Raw genomic sequence first — 5,787 nt, forward strand, 5'->3', positions numbered from 1 at the left:
AGGTACATGACACTGGTGTCTTCAGGAACTCTGGTCTATTTCAAAAGCTGCAGGAAGGGACTTTCTTCCCAGACCAGAAAATAACAATTGGGGATGTTGAAAAGCCTATAGTTATCCTTGGGGACCTAGCCTACCCATTAATGTCATGGCTCATGAAGCCATACACAGGCAGACTGGACAGTAGTCAGGACCTGTTCAGCTATAGGCTGAGCAAGTGCAGAATGGTGGTAAAATGTGCATTTGGACATTTAAAAGGTTGCTAGTACTGACTCGGATAGACCTCAGCAAAACCAATATTCCCATTGTTATTACTTCTTGTTGTGCGCTCCATAATATCTGTGAGAGTAAGGGGGAGCCGTTTATGGTGTGATGGGAGGTTGAGGCAAATCACCTGGCAGCTGATTATGCACAGCCAGACACCAGGGCAGTTCAAAGAGCACAGGAGGGCACGGTGAGCATCACAGAAGTTTTGAAAACCAGTTTCATGACTGGCCAGGCAACAGTGTGAAAGTTCTGTTTGTTTTTCCTTGTTGAATCCCCCTCACACCCTGGTTTACTCTACTCCCCTGTAAGATAGCCAGCCTCCCCTTCCCCGTTCGATCATCACTTGCAGAGGCAATAAAGTCATTGTTACTTCACATTCATGCATTCTTTATTAATTCATCACACAAATAGGGGAAAAAATGCCAAAGTCTCCCAGAAGGGGTGGTGAGGGAAGCACTGGGTGGGGTGGGGTGCTGAATGAGGGAAGGACAAGGACACACTTCACTTTAAAACTTAAAATCTTTAAAACTTATTGAAGGCCAGCCTTCTGTTGCTTGGGCAATCCTCTGGGATGGAGTGGCTGGGTGGCCAGAGGCGGCCCCAACCCCATTGCATCCTTGGGTGTCTGGGTGAGGAGACTATGGAACTTGGAGAGAAGGGCGGTTTGTTACACAGGGGCTGTAGCGGGGATCTGTGCTCCTGCTGCCTTTCCTGCATCTCAGCCATACGCTGGAGCATATGAGTTTGATCTTCCAGCAGCCTGAGCATTGACTCTTGCCTTCTGTCAGCAAGCTGACACCACCTATCATCTTCAGCCCACTACTTACTCTCTTCAGCTCGCCACCTCTCCTTGTGTTCATATTGTGCTTTCCTGCACTCTGACATTGTCTGCCTTCCCTCATTCTGCTGCGCTGTCAGTGTGGGAGGACAGCATGAGCTCAGAGAACATTTTATTTGGAGTGTGTTTTTTCACCTTCTAATCTTCACTAGCCTCTGTGAAGGAGAAACATTTGTAGCTGATGGAGGAAAAGGGAGAGTGGTTAAAAAGACACATTTTAGAGAAAAATGGGTACACTCTTTCACTTTAAACCTTGCTGTTCACATTACACAGCAAATGTGCTTTCATTTCAAGGTCTCATTTTGCCTCTTGTATTGAGGGCCTGCTGGTTTGGTGTGAGAGATCACTCACGCTTCACCCCTTCCCCCACCGTGTGGCTAACAGCGGGGAACATTTCTGTTCAGCCACAGCCAAACAGCCGAGCAGGAACGAGCACCTCTGAATGTCCCCTTAATAAAAGCACCCTATTTCAACCAGGTGGCCATGAATGATATCACTCTCCTGAGGATAATACAACGAGATAAAGAACGGATGTTGTTTGAATGCCAGAAAACACCGGGACCATACGCTGCCATGCTTTGTTATGCAATGATTCCCAACTATGTGCTACTGGCCTGTATAATACTTATGGAGATGTCCCTGGAGGATTTCTGCTCCATCCCCAGACACGTTAACAGACTTTTCCAATAGCTGTACTGGCCATGTATGCCAGGGCAAATGGATCATTAAATATGGTTGCTTTTAAACCATGTGTAATATTTACAAAGGTACACTCACCAGAGGTCCCTTCTTTGCCTTCAGGGTCCGGAAACCCGCCTTGAGTGGGTTCGGGGGTTACTGGCTCCAGGTCCAGGGTAAAAAATGTATCTTGGCTGTTGGGGAAACCAGTTTCTCCACCTCCTTGATGTGAGCTATCTTCAATCTCTTCATCATCATCTTCCTCATCCCCAAAACCCGCTTCCATGTTGTGTGATTCTCCATTGACGGAGTCAAAACGCAGGGTTGGGGTAGTGCCGGCTACACCCTCTACCATGGCATACAGCTTATCATAGAAACGGCATGTTCAGGTCTCTGATCCAGAGCGGCCATTTGCCTCTCTGGTTTTGTGGTAGGCTTGCCTTAACTCCTTGATTTTCTGTGTGTCCCTGTTATAGCCTCTGTCCTTCGTGCCCTTTAAGACTTTTTCTAATATTTTGGCATTTTGTTTACTGGAACGGAGTTCAGCTAGCACGGATTCATCTCTCCATAGGGAGAGCAGATCCCATACCTCCCGTTCGGACCATATTGGAGTTCTTTTGCGATCTTGGGACTCCATCATGGTCACCTCTGCTGATGAGATCTGATGAGATCTGCATTCACCTGCACCTTGCCACGCTGGCCAAACAGGAAATGAGATTCAAAAGTTCATGCAGCTTTTCCTGTCTACCTGGCCAGTGCATCTGAGTTGAGAGCGCTGTCCAGAGTGGTCACAATGGAGCACTCTGGTATATCTCCCGGAGGGCAATACCGTCAAATTGCATCCACACTACCCCAGATTCGACCCGACAAGGCCAATTTTAGCGCAATCCCCTTGTCGAAGGTAGAGTACAGAAATTGATTTAAAGAGCCCTTGAAGTGAAAAAAAAAAGAGCTTTGTCGTGTGGACGAGTCCAGGCTTAAATCAAGATAATGCTGCTAAATTCGACCTAAAATCATAGTGTGGACCAGGGCTTAGCAGTGCTGATATAACTTTTCAGTATAGGCCAGCCCTCAGAAATGAACTAAATTATTTATCAGCTGCTATATACTGGGAATATCAACTACTTCATGACTATACCAATTTCAGCTCAGTACCTATGTAACAAATAGAATAAAACAAAGCTGAAAATTGAACATTTTAGCATGTTTCTTTTAATCTTTATTATTTTGTCAACCTTCTGTATAGATGTTGCTCCTAATTTTATATTCATTTTAAGAAATTTTCAGGTTTGAGATATTAATGAAAAACACTTTACCACCTGCATGTGGATCTTTGTATTTAGATTTCACCTTTGCTTATTCTGACTCCATCCCGGTTGTAATTTTTGGAGGTGTACTCTGCAGTTCCTGCTCACAAGAGTGAAGGTCTGGATTCTGATACCTCTCTGTTTCTGCCTTTCATGAAGTCAGAAGATAGGCTTTTTGTCTTGAGAGGTGTCTGACCAACACTACTGACAAATTCAGTTTGTCTTAGCAAAACAAAGAAAACATGGGATGAAATCTGGGACCCACTGAAGTCAGTGGACATTTTAACATTAAAATCCTGTCTCCACTGGAAAAATAATCACACTAAATGGTAAGCCGCAGAAAGATAGACAAAAATGTTGTGCAGAATCAAAGCTAAGCTAATAGGGCTGGAATCTATCCTGAACCATTTGTAATGGGAGGAATGGGGTGGGACCAAACAGTATATTTAAAGACAAAAGGGAGTAATTAACAATCAACGCACCTTTTTGTATTTTACTTTGCTTCTTTTACATGGTATATCATTCATTATTGTCTTAAATTTGAGGAGGAAAGGGGGTGTACAGGGCCACAGAGATAGCTGGACTCTCCTTTAGGATGAGAGGAGTGAGATCTGGGAGCCAGTATCATTACCGTTGTCTATACTGCAGAAGCACCCCGGACTCTTAGTCATAGATCAGTTCCCCACTGTGCCAGACATTGCACAAACACAACAATATCTGGCCATAAATAATCACAGGGTTAAACTTTATATGAGCGGATGAACTTTCCAATATGCTAATATATTTTAACCTCTGTGGTAATAAAATGCTGAATTTTTGAATACAAATATATTTAAGCATAGTTTTTAATGTTTATTAAGTAATGCATGAAATTAAATTTCATGGTAAAAGATTTTAATTTTTCAGTGTCAGTAAACCACAAATATTAATATTTAAATACAAAACAAAGTAGCAAGATAATGTTTAAAGTTTGAAATGAAACCTTGGGAGTGGGGACTGTTTCTTGTTTATGCCTTAAGAGAAATATGTCAGGGAAGGTAATATTTGTTTTTATTTTTTTTAAAGAAAAAAAAAACACCCTGCAGGACTAATAGCACTGGCCTAACCCAGATTCTAAGCAAACTTTCACAAACTTGCAGTTCAATTCTCACCTATAATCTTTGCCAACTATGCCAAACTCAGAAGAGGTTTTATAAAAGGAATAAATATCCATAGGGAGTATAATAAGAGAACCAATTTCCAGTTCATTTGTAACCAAGCCCAGGATTTAGCTTACTGCTTCTGAAGTAAAAGGCTAGTTCACTAACCCATTATACCATGTAGCTACCTCCCTCATTATTCTTTTCAACACTGTCATCATCTCCTTGATTCCAAAATATGAATGTGACAGAATGTTTGGATGGATTCCATTTTGTTTTTGCTTTTGTTTCCTTTCCTTCCAGAAAACCACTACATCATTTAGTCACAGTAATAGCTATCAAACTAACACTCGTGCCTGACAGAGCTCCAAATCATCAAGCCTTCAGTTTTTAGCACAGATACAAAATTCCCAATGATTTTCTTTTTCTGCCAAAGCACATTGCTGTTGCAACCTACATTATGAACCAAAATGTTTTGGAAACATGCAAAAGCAAATAATGTTGATAGCTTTTGGCTTACATAGAAATGGAGTGAGATGTCCTCCTTGAATGATGATCCATCATAAAAACATCTATGTTGACTTTACCAAACAGGAGTCAGTTAAATATTGAATTAATACAATGATTTCATTTATATGTTTGTTTTACTTCCCAGACATCAGTCCATAGTTTAGATATATTTTAGTTTGGTATTAAATGTGAGCAGAAGCACACCATTATTTTTCTGCATGGTTTCTTCCAGATAGCTTTCTTTAATCATATTTCCAATTCCTACTTAAATAAATAATTCAAATATTAAAAGTGGACAAAGTTGAATCCCTTTTATTTTTAGATACCATATAGTGATGATTTTGGATAGTGGTTGCCATTTAAAAAAAAAAAAGTAACAGTTACTGCCCTGTGTTTATAATCATTGTTAAATGTCAACCCTAGACGAGAAGGATGACCCTGTGATTACAGCACTCATCTAGGAGTTGGAAGACCTGGGTTGAAATCCCTGCTCTACCACAGAATTCCTGTGTGAGGCTGGGTAAGTCACTGTCATAAACAGATAAGAAAAGTTAATAGCACAGAAGTACTTTATATCTCTTTGACTGTAAAGGGTTAACAAGTTCAGTAAGCCTGACTGTCACCTGACCAGAGAACCAATCAGGAGACAAATCTTGAGGGAGGGAAGTTTCTGTGTGTGCTGTTAGTTTTTGGTTGTTGTTCACTCTGGGGGCTCAGAGGGGCCAGACGTGCAACCAGGTTTCTCTCCAATCTCCTGTACTAGATAGATAAAGCGAGTTAGGCTTATGTTTGTTTTCTTTATTTGCAAATGTGCATTTGGCTGGAAGGAGTTTAATTGTGTATTTGGCTGAAAGGAGTTCAAATTGATATTTTTGCTGAAAGGATTTTAATTGGTACTTGAATACTTAGACTGGGAGGGTATTCCCAGTGTCTATAACTGAAAGACTCTGTACCTATTCCATTTTAAATTTACAAAGATAATTTTTACTGTTTTTCTCTCTTTAATTAAAAGTTTCTTGTTTAAGAACCTGATTGTTTTTTTATTCTGGTG

The 5,787-nt window shown here is 41.0% G+C and overlaps 1 pseudogene; it reads right to left on the reverse strand.

Annotated features, from left to right (window-relative positions):
• Positions 1-553: 553 nt before the first annotated feature.
• Positions 554-2,417, reverse strand: LOC142045911 (uncharacterized; annotated as a pseudogene).
• Between the last annotated feature and the right edge of the window lie 3,370 nt (positions 2,418-5,787).

The sequence above is a fragment of the Chelonoidis abingdonii genome, chromosome 1, assembly GCF_003597395.2.
Source record: "Chelonoidis abingdonii isolate Lonesome George chromosome 1, CheloAbing_2.0, whole genome shotgun sequence".
In the NCBI taxonomy this organism is placed as follows: domain Eukaryota; kingdom Metazoa; phylum Chordata; order Testudines; family Testudinidae; genus Chelonoidis; species Chelonoidis abingdonii.